At 42.5% G+C, this 22,023-nt stretch overlaps 1 protein-coding gene across 1 annotated transcript in view; it reads right to left on the reverse strand.

The window, feature by feature from the left end:
* fgfr3 (fibroblast growth factor receptor 3) overlaps positions 1-21,534 on the reverse strand; it is a 176,508-nt gene extending 154,974 nt beyond the window's left edge. Inside the window, exon 1 of the mRNA XM_087990990.1 lies at positions 21,401-21,534. The gene's annotated coding sequence lies outside the window, so the exon portion shown is untranslated. The remainder of the gene's footprint in view (positions 1-21,400) is intronic.
* Between the last annotated feature and the right edge of the window lie 489 nt (positions 21,535-22,023).

The raw sequence follows: 22,023 nt of genomic DNA on the forward strand, positions 1-22,023 counted from the left end.
GCATCTCCAAATCATGACTATCCTTATTTTGACTGTTTGTCCTATTCCCCTTGATGACTCTCTTATTTCTAGGACAGTTTGTGAGACAATGAAACTAAGAATCTCCTTTTGGCTTTGCTCTGTTTTAATGTGTCAACTTTCATTCTGGAGCTACTGACCACCAAGGATCACTTCCACTTGTTAGGGTCACCCAGCAATCTCCTGTCACCATCCAGCAGCTGAACTTTCTCTTTTTCACTTTTTAGAGTTTGTCACCTTGCGCATGAAGATCAGAAATGACCCACTGTGTTACTATTTGATACTCCTTCCCACCAAAGCCAGCTTCAGAACTGACCTCTGCCATACACTGGAGGGAATAATGTGAATATCTGCAATATCCAGTTAATCTAGCAAAGTGTTTTTCACTGTGAAGATCACCTGCATTTATACAGCACCTTTCGTCACCATCTCAGTGCACCCCATGAGCTTCACAATCAATGATGTGCTTTTAAAGAGTTTTTAATGTACAAAACGCAGCAGCTAAATTACACACAGCAAGGTAATGAGGTCATAACCAAATTTATCTGTGACACTGGTTATGATATAAACATTGGCCAAGCACGGGTCTGGGAGTAATACTTCTGCTGTTCTTTGAAAGAGTTGCTTTCACTTAAGAGAGCAAAGAGGGATTCATTTTCAAATTTCATCTGAAAGGCAACATCTCTGAATACTATACGGTGCTGTCCCAGTATGGTAATACACTGGTGTGTCAGTCTGGATTATGCATTCAAGGTTTTGAGGTGGGATATGTCTCCACACACAATTGTGGTAGATAGAGTCAAATGCAACTTAGTATCTTGTCAAACTGTCCTGCCCTGTCTGAACTGGTAACCATGGGAGGAACCATGGTCAAAGTCCTCTTGCCTGAGTGGGTGCAACTCCAAAATACTGAAGAAGTTCAACACCATCTCATACAAAGCAGCCTGCTTGATTGGCACCCTATCTACCAGCTTCAACATTCACTCTGTTCACTGCTGAGACACACCTGCATCTGCCACTGTGCATCATCTGTAAGATGCACTGCAACAACTCACCAAGACTCCCCTCAGTGCACCCCTCCAAACCTGTGACGTCTAGCACCCAGGAGAGACAAGAAGCACAGGAACACGGCAAGTTCTCTCCATCCTGACTTGGAACTATGTTGTTCTTCCTTCTATTGCTGATTTAAAATCCTGGAATTCCCTTCTTAAGAGCATTGTCGGGCTACCTACATTAAATGGACTGCAGTGGTTCAAGAAATCAGCTGACCACCACTCTCTCCAGGGCAATTAGGGATAGGCAATAAATACTGGTCTGTGCCATGATGCCCACACCACATGAATGATTTTTAAAAAAAGCCCATACAGCACGGGTCACTGGATGGCGATGGGGAGAAGGAATGCTAGCTCGTTTGTTTTCTCCTGCTGGACATCCTATTAGATAAAAACAATGACTGCAGATGCTGGAAACCAGATTCTGGATTAGTGGTGCTGGAAGAGCACAGCAGTTCAGGCAGCATCCGAGGAGCAGCGAAATCGACGTTTCGGGCAAAAGCCTCCGAAACATCGATTTTGCTGCTCCTCGGATGCTGCCTGAACTGCTGTGCTCTTCCAGCACCACCAAACCAAAATCCTATGAATATTAGCATTTAATCGTTCAGTTCAATCTGTCAGTTTGGCTGAGATCAGTTTAAACCAACCCAAGCTGAAAGAGGTTAATCTGTCTTAACTGGCGTAGGAAGAACTCAGCTCTATGATGGGTTCATGGATCTGAGCTGGCACCCTTACCAGCTGAAACGCAACTACTCAGTGACTAAAGTGGCCTCACAACAGGGTGAAGTATGGTCATGGAGTCATACAGCATGGAAACAGACCTTTCAATCCAACCAGATTAGAGTGGCGCTGGAAAAGCACAGCCGGTCAGGCAGCATCCGAGGAGCAGGAAAATCAACCTTTCGGGCAAAAGCCCTTCATCAGGACTGAAGGCAGGGAGCTTCACTCTAATCTAGACTCTAATTTCCAGCATCTGCAGTCCTCACTTTTGCCTTCAGTTAAGTAGTTGAAGAAAGAAAGTTGTAGATTTATATATGATATCCCAAAGTGCTTTACAACCAATAAACACATTTTTGAAGTGAAGGTCTCACAAGCAGTAATAAAATAAATGACCAATTTTTAGGACTGGCTACATTTTGGTGAGGACACCCATAGAAACATTCCCTGCTCTTTTTCATAAATTGCCATGATATTTTTTATATACATCTGAGGGAGCAGATGGAGCCTCAGTTAAATATCTCACCTGAAAGATGATACTTCAGAGGGTGAAGTATTCCCCAGTAACGCAGTCAGCATCAGCCGAGATTGTGTGATCCTGTCTTTGGGTTGGGATTCTAAACCTACAAACTTCTGATTCTGAGACAGGAGTGTTACTGAGTCATGGCTGACATTATTGTCTAACATTAATCAGGGGCTATTATCTAGAGTATCATTAGATGGGAGTCTCATCAGACCCTCTGAGTTTATCTGACTGAGATATCTCTCATTTTGCAGCCTGTCTCCCTGTCCAAGCTAAGCTGAATTTTCATGTATTTTACACAAAAGTATTCTCTTTTGTCTTGTGGTAAAACTAATCTTGAAGTGCTAACAGCTTCATAATGCCTTCTCGTTCACTTAGTAATGGCTCCCCATTACTGAGATAATTTGATAAGTTGCCTGTCAGGAGGAGTGGATACAGCTGTAGGAACATGAGTCTGAAAGTCTCACAATTGATGTGATCGGGGACATTAGCATCACAGGGATTTTCAGGGTCTGTTTACTGGGTAAGAGCTACAATTAGGCAGCAGTACCCTGGAGAGAGGGAGAATGAGAAATTCGATCAGGGTACATGCCCTGATTCTCTTCAGTGACTCTTTCTGAAAGTGCACTGTATTGGTGGGCAGATGTATTCCCACAAAGGCAAAGGTGGGACCAAGACCAGAGAACCTTGGAAGTCAAGGGAAATAAAGGCTATGGCTAAGAAAAAAAGTAAGTCTGTGAAAGATACTAGGGTTTAATACAGCGAAGTTCCTGGATGAGTATAAAAAATACTGTGGGGAATGTAAAACAGAAATTACATCAGCTGAGGTAATCCTTAAGAAAGCAGTAAACAAAAACAGAAATTACTGGAGACCTGGCAGCACTTATGAAGAGAAAAAGCAGAGTTAACATTTTGGGTCCAGTGACCCTTCCTCAGAAAAGAAGCATTGGCAGGTAGAACAAAGGAAATCCTAAGGGTTTTTTTAAAGTATATAAAAAAGGAAGTGAAAGACTAAGGTCCATTACGGATCATGGGAATAATCTGTGCATGGAGCTGGAAGATGTGGGCACAGTAATCAATGAATACTGTGTTGGTCTTCATAATAGAAAAGCATGATGCAGGTACATACATCAGAATGGAGAACTGTGAATCATAGAATAGAATCGCTAGTGTGTAAGCAGGCCATTTGGCCTATTGAGTCCACACTGACCCTCGAAAGAATCCCCTACTCCATCTGTGTAAGACCTGAATTTCCAATGGCGAACCCACCTAGCTTGCATGTCCCTGGACACTGCGTGCAATTTAGCATGGCCAATTCACCTAACCTGCACATCTTTGGACTGTTGGAGGAAACTGGAGTACCCAGAGGAAACCTACACAGACACGGGCAGAATGGGCAAACGCCACACAGACAGTGAAATATTAGAAAAGAACGTAGAGAGAGAGGAGGTGGATTAATGGTTACCATTACCACCTGACAACACCAGGGACCCGGTTTGATCCCATCCTTGGACGACAGTCAGTGTGGAGTTTGCACATTCACTGCATGTCTATATGGGTTGCCACCAGGTGCTTCCACAGTTCAAAGATGTGTGAGTTGGGTGGATTGGCCAGGCTAAATTACTGTCCAGGGATGTGCAGGTTGGGTGGGTTAGCCATGGTTTAAAAAAGTTTTTACCTCATGGTTTAAAAAACCCCACGTGGAATGTCCTTCAGAGGGTCAGTGCAGATTTAATATGCTGAATGGCTTCCTTCTGCACTGTGGGAATGCTATGATTCAAGGTACTAGTGAATTTAGCTATAAGCGGATAAATCCACAGATGATATGTATTCTAGGCTGTTGGGCGAGGCAAGAGAGGAGATAGCAAGGGCCCAGGCAGTAATTTCCAAATTGTCTCTGGCCAAAGATGTGAAACTAGGGGACTGCTAACATTGTCCCACTCTTTTTATTAAAAAAAAGGAAAGCAAGTGATAGACCATGAAATTACCAGGCCAGTAGTTCTAACCTCAGCAGTGGGGAAGCTATTAGAAAGAATTCTGAGGGACAGAATTTTTCTGCACATGGAGAGAAATTGACTAGCTGGGATAGTCAGCGTGGATTTGTTAAGGGATTGTCACGTTTGACAAATTTGATGCAAGTGTTTGAGGAGGTAATCAGGTATATTGCTGAGAACTCGGAGCATTTTCTCTTCTCTCTCTCTCCTGCAGGCCTGCCTAGATTCTACAATGGTCATTTCAGACTTCCAGCATCTTGCTGTATGTGGCTTTGATTTAAATTTGTGGTAAGGACAGCATACAGCATACCAACCTTCATCGGTCAGGACCTGGAGTACAAAGTTGGTAAGCCATGTTGCACCTATATAATACTCTACATTTGGAGTATTGTGTGCAGTTCTGGTTGCCACGCTTTATGAAGGATGGGGAGAGGGTGCAAAAGAGGTTTACCAGGATATTGCCTGGATTGGAGAGTGTTGGACAACTTTGACTCCAAATAGACTGGAAGCTGATGGGTAACCTGATAGAAGTATATAAAATTATGAGAGGCACAGATAGGCTCAATAGTCAGAGTTCTCTTTCTCAGGATGGAAATGTCAAATACTGGGGGGCATAGGTTTAAGGTGAGAGTATAACATTTAAAGGAGGTGCGAGGCATGTGTTTTACACAGAGGTGCCTGAAATGCACTGCCAGAGATATCAGAGCCACGTTTAAGAGGTATTTGGAGGCACACATGAACAGGCAGAGAATAGAGGGGTATGGAACTATGCAGGCAGATGGATTTAGAATGGCATCATGATTGGCACAAACATGATGGGCCGAAGGGCCTGCTGCTGCACTGTACTGTTCTATGCTTTGAGAATTAGCCATAACCTGGTTTCTCACATGACTGTAAGAAGAACTGGTAGAGGATGCCAAACTGAACAGCTCAGTGTGCAGTCTCTGACTGAAAAATCAAACCTCGCCCAAAAACTACTCTCCATCTATTAGCACTCCTGAAGCTGTTGTACTGACGGCCCGGTGCACGTACAACAAAGCCAGCTAATACTGCTTTTAATCAAATTCAAACTTAAAGCTACATCTACTCGGATTTACAACTGACAAAAAAAAACGCGGCCTGTCTGATAGGCTGAGGGATTATATCCCGAATAAAGGAACGGGGTTGGGGAGAAGCAACAAATCTCTCACACACACACATACAGACAGTCACACACACACAGACCACGCTCTGTTTCATTAACATGTAACTTTCACTCAGACAGAATAGGGTCGAAATCGAAAAGCATAAAGCTCGCAAGTGGCCCATTCACACGGCAAACACTGAGCGGTTTCAGAGGTGTTCCTAAAGCGGCCAAGCATGTTGTTAGAATGCAGCATGAAAGAATTGGCTCCACTGTTGATTAAGATGTAAGCAGTCTCCAGAATCCGGGACCACCACACTCAGAGGGAGAGAAGGATCACAAATGATTGGTCCAAATTAAGACCCGCAGAAACTGAATGTCAATTCGTTCAAGGACTAGATTCGCTTTTGAAAATAAAATAAAGGATTGAAGCAAAGCACAAATAAAGCTGGACCTCAGCAGTTGAAAATGGACTGGAAGCAAGGCTAATAATTTAGGTGTAAGATTTCTGTTCGATGTTGGGTCCGCTCCGCGTCCCCACTTGTCTCAGTTGCCGCTGAACTTGCTTATTTTGCTCTTACAGTGGCCTGGTTTCATCTTTAAACATACTCGGCCCTTAGGTTTAATTAAAAGCTCGGTCGCTGTTAGGAGTTTAATCTTTGAATAAACAGAAATTGCACTTTGTAAAGAAGGGAGTGGCCGGTCGAAACCAAACACCGGGCTTAAAATAGACTGAAAAAATGTTCCGAAAAGAGATTACACAAATATGCCTCAAAGTGTAAGCTACAAGAATGCTGTTCCTATTGAAATATTAACCCCTGCTTTAACTAATAATATCATTTCTCTCATACATAAGGCGGAAGGGAAAATAGGGAGGAAATATTACTTAAATGTTCATATTTCAGAAGACCCAGGGGTTTACACACACTCTCACACACACATATATATATATATATATATATCATTTAAGACTGCACGGTACGTTGATATAGTTTCTTCAGAAGCATCCCTCACTTTATAAATCCAGGCAGATTGTGAAAGAGCTGGGACAGTATTCTGAGCTTCCTTTGGACATCAACAAGAGCCCTTGTGTGAAATTCCGTACCACCCCACACTTTGGAAAGGATAGAAAAGGTTTTCAAAAGATTGGGCAGAAGATGTACCAGAATGGTCCCAAGATTAAGAAGCTTCCTTTACTGGAGACCCAGAGATTGTCTTGCTTATAACAGGGTACATCTCATGGATGTGATCAAATTTGTTCCGGGTTTTGGTAAAATGAGCCAACTGTTTTCATGGGTAGAAAGGTCAACCACTAGAGCGAAGGAAGACCTGCATTTGTATAGCATCTTTTGCAATCACTGAGCCAACCAAAATGCCTTCAACCCAGTGAAGTACTTTTGGAATAACATTGTTGTAACAGAGGAAAAGAAGCAGCCATTCTGTGTTCAGCAAACTGTCACAGACCGCAATCTGATAATGACAAAATAATCTGATGTTGACTGAGGGATAATATTGACCAGGACCCTAGGAATATTATTCCCCTGCTATTCTTTGAAATAGTGCCTTGAGATCTTTTTTCCATCCACCTGAGAACATAGGCACAGCCTTGTTTCCAAGGATGAGGAATTTTGGTTCTGAAGATAAATTGGGTAATCTGAGTGAAAGGGCACAGATTTAATGAAAAGTAATTAGTAAAAGAATCAAAATTAATATGAAGAAAATCTTCACGCAGTAAATTGTTAGTCTTTGGAATTTTTGGAGTGCTGGAGTTTTTATTGAGGATGTCATTAGTAAAATAGATAAGAAGACCCAGTGGATGTGATATATTTGACTTTCAGAAGGCTCCATAAGAAGTTGGTAAGCAAAATTAAAGCACATGGGATAATGAGTAATCTATTGTCATGGATTAAAAATTGTTTCGTAAATAGGAAAGAGAAATTAGATACAAATGCATGTTTATCCATGTGGCTGGTAATGACTAATGGGATATCACAAGGATCGATGCTTGGGCCCCCAACTATTCATGATGGAGGCTGGTACAATTGCAACATTTAAGAGGCATTTGGATAGCTCTATGAATAGGAAGGGTTTGGTGGGATATGGGCCGGGTGCTGTCAGCTGGGACTAGATTGGGTTGGGATATCTGGTCGGCATAGACGGGTTGGTCCAAAGGGTTTATTTCCATGCTGTACATCTCTATGACTCTATGATTCTATATACAATAAGGAGCTAGATGAGGAAACCAAATACAAGGTTTTCACATTTGCTGATGATGCAGAGGTAAATGGAGAATGCCACTAGGTGAGATTGTTCACTTGGAGAACTGCTACAGTCACAATGGGCCAAATAGCCTCCTTTGTTGATCTAACAACTTTGTGATTCTGCCTTATCCAAAAACAGATCACTGAGAGTGCAGTACTTCAGTGGTATGTCAGCCTTAATTTTGCAGGGTCATGTGGTGGAATGGGATCAACACTCAGAACCATGTCATTCAAGTGAGAGTGCGACCAATTGAACCACATCTGTCATGAGCTACCTGCTCTCTTGACTTAGCTTCAAGATACTTGGCAAATAAAAAAGCAAAAGAGATTTGGACATATACATAAAAAAGGTTGAACAATTGTTGGGGATTGGGTTGTGAACTAAATGGGTGGTTTAGAAAGTTAGCAGAGGCTTGATGGATTGAATGACATCTTTCTCTGCTGTACAATAAGATTTGATCAAATGGACCTTCCCACAAGTGCTGGCACTGATTTTTACCAGGTTTCCTTTTGTTATAACTAGCCTTTGCATTAGCCTGTCGTCTAATGGTCTTCCTCTGTCTTTACCCCTCTGCGTCCCGAACCAAAACTCTCCAATCTGAGGCACCAAGGAGGGGAAAACTTGAGACAGTAACAAAACAATGGAACCCATTGGCCCCACTCAGCCTGGCTCAACAATAAACAGAGTGATTTACCTGGAGTATGGATTGCAAATTTCCTCCTGGTAACAGGCAATCTAAGATGCAATCCAATTATTCAGTTGATGCATTTGCTCTGTCAGCTCTCTTAGGAACACCATTCGTGAAACTACGGGGCTGCCTCTTGCTCCCCGCAGAAGCAAATCGCAGGCAGTTTGTCATGTAGCAGCAGCTTACAAAAATCACAGGAACTTGGCCAGGAAGGAGAAGGCAGCATTGCTCTTGGGGTGGGGGGAGAGTGAGAATCACTGAACCAGAAAACTTAATCATTGGATTCGACCTACTAGTGTAACATGACAGATTTTATCTTCATTACTGAAAGTCCTGGCTCCTTCACAAACTCCTCAATTTCCTATTGTGGACTCAGTGAGTAAGGGCATTGATTAGTTTGACACTGGCCTAGACAGATCAGGAAGGTTCCAGCTTCAATTCGTGCTCTGCAATTGATGTCCTCTGCGAAAATCAGCAGACAGCAATGTGATGAATCTGTGGTGACAATAACTCCCCATGTTGCGGGAAAAGATGGAGCAGGGTACAGGCTATGGAGCCTTGCAACTCTCAGAGAGAAGGCCAGTAATTAGAAATGTGCATCGATCAAAATCTCTCAGCCTGTGTATCCCCAAAAAGTATTGTGAAGTGACACTTCTTACCTTTGACCAATGTTTTAACCCTGGTCAAGCCAACATGTATTGTCCATTCCTAATTGTCCAGAGGGCAATGAAGAGTCAACTACATTGCTGTGGGTCTGGAGTCACATGGAGGCCAGGCTGGGTGAGTACTGCAGTTTCTTTCCCTGAAGAGCAACAGTGAACCAGATGATTTTTTTTCCCAACAATCAGCATCAGTTTCATGGTCCTCATCAGGCCCTTAATGCCCGAGGTTTATTAACTTAAAAGTACCCCATCCAACATGGCAGGATGTGAACCCTGATCCCCGGAACATTATCTGGGTCTCTGGGTGGTCGATGTTTGGAACTTTCTTCCACAAATGGCAGTGGATGTCGGATCGGTTGTTAATTTTAAATCAGAGATAGATACATTCTTTGTTAAGCAAAGATATCAAAGGATATGGGCTAAAGGCAGGTATATGGAGTTAGGCTAAAGATCAACCATGATCTTATTGAATGGTGGAACAGGCCTGAAGGGCTGAATGGCCTGCTTCTGTTCCTATGATTAATAGTCTAGTGGTAATAGCATTAGGCCATAGTCTCCCATCTTTCTTTTAGTGATTGATTAGTTGAATTCATCGAGGAGAAAGTGAGGTCTGCAGATGCTGGAGATCAAAGTTGAAACTTTATTGCTGGAACAGCACAGCAGGTCAGGCAGCATCCAGGGAACAGGAGATTCGACGTTTCGGGCACAGGCCCTTCTTCATTCCTGAAGAAGGGCCTGTGCCCGAAACGTCGAATCTCCTGTTCCCTGGATGCTGCCTGACCTGCTGTGCTGTTCCAGCAATAAAGTTTCAATATTAGTTGAATTCACTAAATGCTCGTGTATGCAGATGAGCTAATGATGACTGACCCCTGACCTTCCACCATTCTGAGAAACTCCTTATTGATATTTGGCAAGAATGGGGTCTTGATTTACAGAAAAAGACAAAGGCTAAAGTGTAAAGAGCAGGGAATCACCGACAGTGAAATGAGTGGGAGAGGAGATAAATCATGGATGTGAGTCTTTCTCCATCTCACCTCCCTGAGAGGCAGCTCGAAATGCTTCACAAATCATGGATTCATTTTGAAATGCAGTGTCTGTTGTGGCTCACCCAGATGTGTAGCTACTTTCCAAACAATACTTCTCCAAGTGTCCTGTGCTGTACTGTACTGTTCTACGTCAAGATTAGGGTGGTGCTGGAAAAGCACAGCAGGTCAGGCAGCATTCGAGGAGGCTGGAAAATCAACATTTCGGGCAAAAGCCCTTCATCAGGATCAGGATCCATTCCTGATGAAGGGCCTTTGACCAAAAGGTTGATTTTCCTGCTCCTCGGATGCTGCCTGACCTGCTGTGCTTTTCCAGCACCACTCTAATCTTGACTCTGATCGCCAGCATCTGCAGTCCTCACTTTCGCCTGTACTGTTCTATGTTCTATTTTAAGAGGACACAATGAAAGGTGTTTATATTGATTCCTCATGGGTTTCAGTGAATCAGGTTACAGTGTGAGTGTTTTTATTTGTTTCTAGATTTCTAACAAAATGTAATTCTTGATGTGAAAAATATTCGAGTAAAAGAAAAAGCTTTGTTGTTTCTATTAATGTTTTGAAGTTAAGCAAGTTACTCATGTGAGCTCTGGGCTGGAAAAGAAGAGTGGAGTGGGTCTGGGAGTCGTAGAGATGGTTGGGGGAATAATGAGATTCTATGGGAGGATTGAAGGCTGGATGGTATTCATCCACATTCAGTATTCAATGTTCCTGAATTATCTTTCTTTAAATGAATGTTAGCATCCACCTAAGTAATTAAATAAGTAGTTGCTTGGTACCACAGAACTTGAATATTGCAAAAAACCCCACACTTTTGTCAAAGTTTTTCATCTTGCACTCAACTTGCAAAAAATAACTTTGTAAAAATCTGTATCACTTTTGATAAGTTATAAAATATATAAATTTATTGCTTCTGCAAATGAATGCCATGAAATGGGGAAGTCCAGCAATTTGCAAAGCAAAATTATAACTGCAAGGGAAAGGAAAGCTTTCCCACTATGTACTGCCAGCATTATGCCTGGGTAACATTGTGCTAAAACTGTCTTGTCACAAGCTGAACCAACAACTAATCAGTAACTACCCTTTGTTGGTACAGAGCACACCCTCCAAAAAATTAAACTACCGACAAAAGGCAAAATGTCTGCAACTGAGAAGTGACCAGGGTCTCAGTTTAATCAGATAACTGCAGGATAGGTTGTGAACGAAGCAACCCTCTCCACCCGACCATGAATTATATTGGGGGAGCATGTCTTTTTTGCATTCTAAATCCCAAAGACAAAGGCTTGCCTCTCCTGGGGAAGCCTTTCTGGAGGATTAAGCAGCCATTGTTGGCAAAACATAAATTACAACTTCTTTACAAACCACCCTAGCCTCTCAGCTGGGACCCTGCGACTCAGGGGCTGGCTCCAGTCCACTCCTGTTATCTCCAAGTGGATGAAGAGCTCAGTTTCAGCCCTGAAGGCAGATGGAATTCTGCACTCACTTTCTGCACCTACATCTGGGAAATAAATGGTCTGAAGAGGTCAGGTTCAAACAAAGTGAAAAGATGTTCCAGTGTAACAACAACATCTCCCCAGCCTCAGAAAGCCAAGACGATCAAATAACACCATTTGTGGAAAGAAAATGCTACATCTGTACACTAGAGGGTGCAGCTCAGTCAATAAGCTGTTGTATCACTTGATGAGCTTTATGCAATTATTTGTGTAGTGTAAATATGAGTGAAGTACCATTCAACTGAATATTCAAAATCATTGTACTCAGTGCCTTGATGGACAGATGTAAAGACTAGTTTTAAGAGTTGATTTAATAGCTAGTTAAACTTATTTCCTCATTCCCATCTACTGCAGCCTTCCTGTTCTACTTACCAACTACCCTCACATAAGGCAGATAGCTGTAGATTTGTCAATATTGACTACCAGTGTGGGTTGACTTGCTCTTTCCTCTGTCTGGGCAGTCACAGTCACCATTGATTTACATACTTTACACAGGTTGTGGGGTCTTCAGTCAACATGCTACCTACTGCTTGCTTTACAATGAAAAGACAACCCAGCTCAAAGGGGAATTCTCCAGCACTGCCCGAGGCCACACAGACTCGGGAAGTTCCAGATATTTATTGAGTTCACTGGTATCATTCAAGGTGTGATCAGGGTGACCAAATGTCCAGTCTTTTAAGAAATACAACAAAAGCAAAATACTCCCAATGCTGGAAATCTGTAATAAAAACAGAAATTGCTGGAGAAACTCAGCAGATCTGGCAGCATCTGTGGACGGAAAAAAGAGAGCTAACGTTTCGAGTCCATTGACCCTTTGTTAGAATGCAGTTCTGAAGGAGGATCACTGGACACAAAACGTTAACTCTGCTTCCTATCCACGGATGCTGTCTGACGTGATTAGTTTCTCCAGCAATTTCGTTACAGAGAAGATAACCTTGTGACTCCATAAATTCTATATTTTGACAGCCTTAAGCCACCTGTTCCCACCCCCCCCACCCCATCACCACTACTTCTACAGTTATTAGAACCCCTACCCTAATGCCATCAAACAATTTGTCAGTAGATCCCCTTCCCAACTTCAACCCCTCATCCCACAAAATCCCACTGTTGAAGAGTCCCCTTGTTTGATTTTATTTGGTGAGACAGAGGGCAGCATCCTATGGCAGGAATGGGTTAATTGTATGGGGTAGTGTGGAGGGAGGGGGAGGGGCAGGTTTGAGATGGGTGGCTGGTGAGAAACCCTAACCAGGACATTAACAGATGTTCTTCCTGTATGAGGTTAGACATTCTGGTCATCTTTCCGATAGGAAGGAGGAGGGGAGGGATTGGGGAATATAGTCAAAAACAGTCCCCTTGGTTAACTTCTCTCACCCAAGGACCTTAACTGTCGTGCCCCTGACATGGCTCAGGCTGGAAGATGATGGGAAGATACAAAGAAAGATCCTGAGGTTGATCCAAATGCCTCACCGCCAATGCAGTACTTTCAAAGTATAATCACTGCTGCGGCACAGGAAACAGGGCCAATGTTTGCACCACATGCTCCCGCAAATAGCAAGGGGATAACAGCCAGGTAATTTGCTTTTGCAAGTTTCATTCTGTAATAACTATTGATCGGGACATTGGGGGAAACTCCCCAGCCCTGCTTTGAAATACAACCATGGGCTTCTTCATGTTTGAATGAGATGGATGTTTTAATGTCTGCACTGAGAGTCAACTACTGTGACCCTCCCTCAGCTACGCACTGGCATCTTCACCTCGAGCAAACATGTTCCTGACCATATGACTGATCATCGTACCTTACAGTGCATTTCCTCTTTGAGATTTCAGAGGAATGAGAGCCAGTACTTTGTGTGTTACCAGCTCAAGGTCTCATACATCAGCATAGCACCGATAGGTCAATGTGTCAGATGACAACCTTCAACAACTATGACTTTTTAGAACAAAACATCACACTCTGCATTTTACTTTGCATCCTCATTCTCCTCCTATACTTGTTTCTTTAGGCTCTCCCTTTGCCTGTGCCTGTTTGAGCTTGTGAGTTGGTGAGGGTCTGAGAAGGGGGTGGGCAGATGGGGCCCATTCTGTTGGAGTCAAATGCAGCCGACAGGAGAAACTGAGCGGTGGTCAGAATGCAGGAGAAAGTGAGGGCTGCAGATGTTGGAAATCAGAGTCGCGAGTCTCATGCTGGAAAAGCACCTCAGGCAGCATCCGAGGAGCAGTAGAATTGACATGTCGATTCCTGATGAAGAGCTTATACCAGAAGCATAGATTCTCCTGCTCCTCGGATGCTGCCTGACCTGCTGTGCTTTTCCAACACCACACTGTAAAATCAGAAGCCAGCCTGATCAACTTATAATCTTCTGGCCTGTATGCCACCTACATGAACACAAGGAGACCAGGAGTGAACCATTTGGCTCATTGTACCTGCTTCACTATTCATTATTTTCCTGGCTGATCTTGAGCAATAACCCCACTTTCCCAGCCTCTTCCCATATTCCTGCTTTGAGAGACCAATAACCGATCTATTCCAGCTTTCAGTGTACCATATTTAACAATGAGTATTCCATGGACTCACAATCCTTTGTGTGAAGTAACTTATCCTTCTCTCCCAAATGATCAGCCCTTATTCTGAGACTGTGGCCCTATGTTTTAGATTCCTCGGCCAGTAGTTGGGTGTCTGCAGCATCTGTTAAGCCTCATTAGAGTCTTCTGTGTTCAATGAGTTCTTCTCCTCGACCTGTAAACTCCACTCTGTTATTGCCCATTCAGCAGTGGGAGCAGCAACAGTTATGCATTAAAAAATAGGCGAGTTACTAGATTTGGTTAAACTGTAGAAGACACATTTACAAAACTAGGACTTCCACTAGTTGTTCAAATCTCGTTTTAATGATGAAGAGGAAAGTGCAGAAGCTAAGAGGATCAAAGAAGAGCTGAATGTGAAATCATGGAATGACTGAACAAGAGGAACAGAAATTGGAGGAGGAGTGGACCATAGACTGATCAAGCCGGTATTTGATATGTTCATGAGTGTCATATTTTCTGTGTCTTGAGATCACTCATTACATCATAAAAAATTATTAAAGTTATCTTCAAACTAAGATGTTGTCTACCAGAGAGCATGATAGCTGGCACCAGTTAACTGTCCACTGGTCTGTTTCCTTGTATTCTTTACTTTTTATTTCATTTGTTGACATGGTATTCCAAGTTACCTCAGTCGAAATTGAAATGGGGGTTGCAATGAGTTGGGTGTCTCTAGGCAGAGGGTCAAAGGTTATCAGAGATTGGTGGGAATGTGCCATTCAGAAGGCAATCGGATCAGTCATGGTTTTATTGAACAGTGGAGCAGGTTTGGAGAGCTGAATGACCTGCTGCTCCTATTTCATATATTCCTAGTTAAAAATCACACACCAGGTTATAGTGCTCTGAAAGCTAGTGCTTCCAATTAAACCTGTTGGACTATAACCTGGTGTTGTGTGATTTTTAACTTTGTACCCCCCAGTCCAACACCGGTATCTCCAAATCATGACATATGTTGTCATTCTGTCCTGGCTCATAGGCTGAACACGTCTTGTCTCTACTGACTGCCGGGTTCCCCGCTGATGTGAATCTTGGCCCATTCTTGAACAGTCTGGAATGATAAACCAGCCAGCTCACTGTGTATAAGAATTGGAGGTTTCACATTGGCACAGTAGTAAAGGAACAGGCGCTTTTTAATATTAGAGCTCAGTTGGGGAAAGCACAAGAGGAATCTTTGAAAGTTGCAATGAATGATCTTAGAGCACTTGAAGCACTTAGATGAGAAACTGTCCCCTCATCCAGCTGAATGCCTTTTACCCGAAAAAGAGCTGTTAGCTACGGACCAAGATTTGGAGATAACTATGGCAACGCTATTTGTAGCAATCCTTCTCACCTACATTCTTTTAAAGGAATAGTGCTCATTTAATCTTATCCAGTTATTAAGTACACATGCTGCTAACAAACAATGTGAATGCATGTGGGGAGCTGTAAACTCTAGCTATCTCGGGTATTGTTTCAGTTAAATGTCAATCTGTTCTAATCCAGGTTTAATTGTGAAGGGTGGATAATTACTGCTGGTTAGTCCACTAAAAGCCATGTTTGATTTATCTCAATCTGCCCTCATACTTTGGTCTGCTGGTACTGTGAAACATTATAATTGCGAGTAGATTTTTGTTGTTCACCAGCTCCCTCCTCCACTAACATTTAACTCTCGTCTTCATTTTGATGATGGAAGAAAGGATGTTTCTTCAGAAGCATATTGGTTCTGAGAGGAGTTGACAGAGTGTCTGCTAAAATGGCTGAAACTAAAAGATCTTCCATTTATACTGGATATGAGGAGAATGTTTTTCTCTCAGAGGCTCTTCTGGAACTTAGCAGGACTTATACACTTAGTGGTAAGGTCCTAGGGAGTGTTGCTGAACAAAGAGATCTTGGGGTGCAGGTTCCTAGCTCCTTGAAAGTGGAGTCACAGGTAGATAGGATAGTGAAGAAGGCGTTTGGTATGTTTTCCTTTATTGGTCAGAGTTTTGAGTACAGGGGTTGGGAGGTCATGTTGCGGCTGTACAGGACATTGGTTAGGCCACTGTTGGAATACTGTGTGCAATTCTGGTCTCCTTCCTATCGGAAAGGTGTTGTGAAACTTGAAAGGGTTCAGAGAAAATTTACAAGGATGTTTCCAGGGTTGGAGGATTTGAGCTAAAGGGAGAGGTTGAATAGGTCAGGGCTGTTTTCCTTGGAGCGTCGGAGGCTGAGGGGTGACCTTATAGAGGTTTATAAAATCATGAGGGGCATGGATAAGATAAATATGCAAAGTCTTTTCCCTGGGGTGGGGGAGTCCAGAACTAGATGGCATAGGTTTAGGGTGAGAGGGGAAAGATATAAAAGAGACATAAGGGCCAACGTTTTCATGCAGAGGGTGGTATGTGTATGGAATGAGCTGCCAGAGGAAGTGGTGGAGGCTGGTACAATTGCAACATTTAAAAGGCATTGCGGATGGGTATTTGAATAGGAAGGGTTTGGAGGGATATTGGCTGGGTGTTGGTGAGTGGGACTAGATTGAGTTGGGATATCTAGTCGGCATGGACGAGTTGGACCAAAGGGTTTGTTTCCGTGCTGTATATCTCTATGACTCTATGACTCTAACTGTTCCCCAGAGTATCTTTCTATGTTTTTAAGGCAGAGATAGATAGAATCTTGACTAACAAGGGAGTCAAAGCATTTCAGCACTAGGCAGGGTTGTTCGTGCCACAATCAGATCGTAGAATCAGCTACGGTATGGAAGCAGGCCCTTCGGCCTGTTGAGTCTACACCGACCCTCTGAACAGCATTCCAGCCCCACCCTCTGTAACCTGGCATTTCCCATGGCTAACCCACCAAGTCTGCACACCCCTGGACAATTTAGCATGGCCAGAACACCTAAACTGCACATCTTTGGACTGTGGGAAGAAACCAGAGCACCCGGAGGAAACCCATGCAGACAATCACCCGAGGGTAGAATTGAACCTGGGATCCTGGTGCGATGAGGAAGCAGTGTTAACCACTGAGCCACCATAATCTAATTGAATAGTGGGGTTGCTTGGAGGGGCTGTGCTCTGAATTGTGTTAGTTGGAATTATGAAGGAATTTTCTCCCCTTATCCATTTGCTCCTGAAAATAATGGCTTCTTTCAGGTCGAGTTTTACAGGCATTCTACCCAGACAGCTATATTTTATGTGCAATCCAGACGGTCAGCATCAGAAGGTAGTCAACTCTGGATTGGCTGTTCTCATGTGATATCCACATATATACATCTGACTTGTTGACAGCACAAGACATCCATTTGGCCCAACCAGTCAGTGCCAGTACTTATGCTCCCGTAGGGCCTCTGTCCAATTTTATCCAGTCTCACCCTCTCACAATTCCTTTTTCTCTGAAGTACTTATTCAGCTTCCCCTTAAAGGCATCTATAAGATGGGAGACCATACTACCCAGGAGAGGCTGCTGCACAGCATTCAGAGGTAGGACTCTGAGCTGACTTCAAACCTCCCTCCAAAGGCCAAGTGTAATTCCTCCCCCTCAATAGTCTGACATGTTGACTTGGTAAATGCTGTTACAGAGGCTCAAGTAAGTGGTCTGGAAATATGGACTTCAACCTCCAACAGCAGTCAGTGGAACTTCTATTAGTTATTAAATACACATCTTGTCAAAGCTTTCTGTCTTGTATGCTTTAGGGCACAGCACAAGAAATACCAAAGGAAAGAGAAAAAACATTTATTCTGTATGAGAGGAGAAGGCGGATTGTTTGGTAATTAGGACAGGGGTTACCTTGGAGAATGCACCAATTAATGAAGGTGACAGTGAACAGTCAAAGCTTTGTTGTTTTTAAACAAGACAGCTTGGCACAGATTGGTCACAGCATTACCCTGACAAATGAACCAGAGAATGGCTGTCACCATGTATTGTTGCACAGAAATAGGCACAGTATATGTAAATGTGCTGTCTGTCTGCACAGAACAGGGCGCTGTGTATTAATATGTGTAGCTTCCAGTACATGCAGATACACCATCCTGCACACTTAGGATTATTTAACAAATGTTGTCCAATTGCAGAATCACACTTAATATTGGACACTGTGCTCAGCTTTGAAAATATGGGATACTTGGGTACAGTCAGTTACAAACAGCTAAGCATAAAGAGAAATTGCTGGAAAAAACTCAGCAAGTCTGCAGCATGTGTGGAGAGAAAGCAGAGTTAATGTTTCAGGCTCGTGACCCCTCTTCTGAGTGTTCTGTTCTGAATAATATCTATTTTATTCTGAGGAAGCGTCACTGGACCTGAACATTAACTCTGCTTTCTCTCTACAGCTGCTGCCATACCGCTGACTTTTTCTGTTCGGTGTTTCTGATTTGCTGCATCTGCAGTTCTTTGGTTTATTTGCAATGGAGTTGTCTACCAGTCTTGGAACACACTGCCATTGCACTTGCACTGAAATTCCTACATCACATTACTCATTTTGTGATAGACAGATTATCTTTTTGGTTAGTTAGCAACAACCTATTACTAGCAAGCACCACTTGTGTTGCTACTGCATAGTAACAGCGTGAAACATTAGCTTTTCATATTACTCAAATTTTTGAGATATTTTACCATCTGGGGCAATCTGAGGTTTTCAGTTTTTCAGGACCAAAACTGATAGCCTTAGGCTATCCATGAGTTTGTGCATTTTACACTGAGAAATTAATCTTAGTGAGATTCATCAAACTGTGAGAAAAACTTTTCTTAAACTGTGTGCAACTGTAGGAATTCAAGCATGGTTACTGAGCTTGCAGTTGAACAGTAATACTGAACACCCTGGACAATTTCTCGATTTGTACTTCAAGGAAAGACAGCCATTTTGACTGCTGTACATCTAAAGTGAATTTGAGCATCAGATGGAGCCCATTAATATGTGTAAGGAGAATCTTAGATTCAATTATAGTAAACATATTATCGACATAATGGAAATGTGCAAGGAATAGGAGGTTAGGTATCATTTCATTAAAGAACCATTTATTCATGGAAGTCAAAGTGTTTGAGAGAGCTGGGCCTAACTGGGATCCTATGCTAACACCATCTATTTTGCATATAGTGTCATTAAAACTGCACTGAACTTTGTGAGTTGCTAAACTCGTAAGTACAATAAATACTGATTCATGCAATGGTAGTGGGTCTAGATTTCCACAATTTAGTATGCAGATCTTTCTTGAGTGGCACGCAAAGCAACACTTTTCACAGTATCTTGGTCCGTGTTGCAACAACAAATCATAGCAAATCGAATAGACTAGCAATGACAAGTGATCACATGCGCACTGCTTTGCTATTGATATGCAAGTCCTGTAAGGCCTTTGCAAATGGTCTCAAATGCTTTCCTTTACATGAATTTTAGGAATGGAGCTTGGAAATCATTGGCCACCTTCGCATGTCGGTGCAGAGCATGTTCGTCCATTTTGACCCAACTTATTTTAAATCGTTTTAACTCTCTGCCCTAGAAGAATACAGCTAAACATTTGTGTTGCATTCTGTGCTAAAATGACCAATTATGGTTTGTTTCCAGGCCAGCATTGCTTTGGCAGTTAAAGCATTTCTTCTTTAAATCAGGAAAGTCTATTATTTCACCTCAGGCATAAGAAACTATCACAAATAACTTTTCTGAAAGAGTTTGTACCTTAAAAAATTCAGAGCAAACATCATTTGTTACTGACTATATTAATATGAAGTATTATGGGCAGAGGATTTATCAGAGGTGACAGATTTGATCAATTATCTCGTCTTCTTTTGAGATCTCTCTCTGACACTTTGGCTAACGTTCCTGAGCAGCTCCAAACAGTTTTGAAAAGAAACTTACTTCCTGAGATAGTGGCTTGACTGTGGGACTTGCTGCCGTTGGAAGATATTGAAGTTAGTAGAATAAATGCAGCAAAGATAAGCACAGGCGAGAAAAAGGAGGAGAAGTGCCTGTTGAGAGGATAAAATAAAACAATGTGAAGCAGAAACACTGTTGGACCAAGCAGCCTGTTTCTGTGCTGTAACTTCTAAGTTGTTCGCTGTAATCGCAAAACCAGATTTCAGAGAATTGAGCTTTGACCCGGTGTGAAGAGCAAGTGAGCTTCGGTCCACATTCTGGTCAATAAGAATGTGTATCTCTTTGGCTCCTGAAATGGACCAACCTGGGTCACACACTGTTACATCCGATTCTGAAATGGGGGTGGAATTAAATGGTTGCATGCTTCACAGTGTCTCCAGTGTCAAATTCACTGACTGTCGTGACTTAAAAAAAATTCTAATCCAACATTACAATGGCCATAAGGTCAAATTCACTTTAGCGTGCCTCTGACTTAACTGGCAAGAGGTTACTAAAATATATCAGAACATTTTATTGCTGCCTATGTTGCTTATTATGGTTGCTAGAGTTGAATACAATGGTGAATTTATGCCCTTCTTAATAAATTTGTTATTTTTAAAGACTTTCTTTTTAGAAAGAATAGTAGTGACTGGGAGTTCATGTCAGATGGCAGTGGTATTAGCCTGACGTTCAGATCTATTGTAATTACTGGAATGAACAATCAAATGCCACGTAGTCAATCTGATAATGCCAGTTTTGTGCCATTGTCCGAGATGGATTTCTAGCTCCACTGCATTTTATCTTTCTGGATTACTGTTCATTGTCCTCACAATCCTCAGGTTAAGCTCCTCAGAGGTCAATAACATAAACAGCACATTCCTTTAACTCCTTCGCTGCTGTGGCAAAATCACTATCCCCTGACAGCCAAGGGTTAAGCTGGATGATAGTTTATATTTTGTGTTTTATTCTCTTGACAAGCTCCAGTCAAATGTTATGCAGTGCAATTTGAAGAAATAATCATCAAAAATGATTATAGACAGGAGTCAAGCTGTAAAGAAAATAACATTTTGAGATTCAGGGGTAAAGGTTTGTTCTCCTAGATATAAATATAGAGTCAGGCACAACCACTTGCATACACAAAGACATGCTGTTCTGTAAGCATATTTCTCCAAAACCCTTGACAATTTAAAAGAGAAGTTGACCATTTTAAAACAGATGAAAATCTATCATCAAGTCACTGGCTTACATTGATAGTCTACCTTTGCCCCGCTCCATCAAAATTTTCACTTTTCTTTTCACAACATCACAACAAAGCAGCAGCGTCTTGCACAATGTTAACAGCAAGCAGCCAAAGTGGCTCCAGCGGCTATAGGTCCTTGAGTGTTTGAAAACCCAAGAACAGATGATTTATTAAAAAAGCAAGGAAAGGATTGGGTTGCACAGATTCCTACCTCAGTTCTGGCACTATGTGGTCTGAAGTTGACTCAAACGTGCTAATCCTCCACAGAATTCAGCAGTCAAGTGATAGCAACTTGACTCTGACAGTTAAAATGTTTTTTCTGTCTCTCCTTTTCCCCCCTTCCACTGTCTTCTCTCATCCAGCTCCCTCTGACAGAACAGCTTCTCCACTTGACATCAGTACTTGCCACTGCGCTCCCCTCCAGTCCCCTCCTGTGTGCTGTGTTGCTGCTGCAGGCTGTGAGCTGTGAGATCACATCACTGTGGGGAGAGTCTGACTGGACCTGTGCAATCTGTACTTCACATGCTAGGCATCGAAGGCATTGCATTTGCATTGCATTCGCTCTCTAGTGGAATGCATTGAGCTGCTTGCCAGGCTTCAATGCAGAACAGCTTTCTCTCTCTCTCTCTGTCTGTCTCCCTCTCTATCTCTGAATTGGAGTCTGCTGCATCTCCCCCAAGTTTGTATCTGATAAGGTGGCATTAGTATACTTTCATCACAGAATGAGCTTTGAAGGCAAACAAATTCTGACAAAAGACTTGAAATGTTAACTGTGTTTTCCCTCTCTGCCAGACCTGCTGGGTTTCTCTCTCAAGTGTTTGTTTCAGCTCATGC

The sequence above is a fragment of the Chiloscyllium plagiosum genome, unplaced genomic scaffold (genome assembly GCF_037043375.1).
Source record: "Chiloscyllium plagiosum isolate Xiang-an unplaced genomic scaffold, Cpla_swu_hap1 HiC_scaffold_1, whole genome shotgun sequence".
NCBI classification, from domain to species: domain Eukaryota; kingdom Metazoa; phylum Chordata; class Chondrichthyes; order Orectolobiformes; family Hemiscylliidae; genus Chiloscyllium; species Chiloscyllium plagiosum.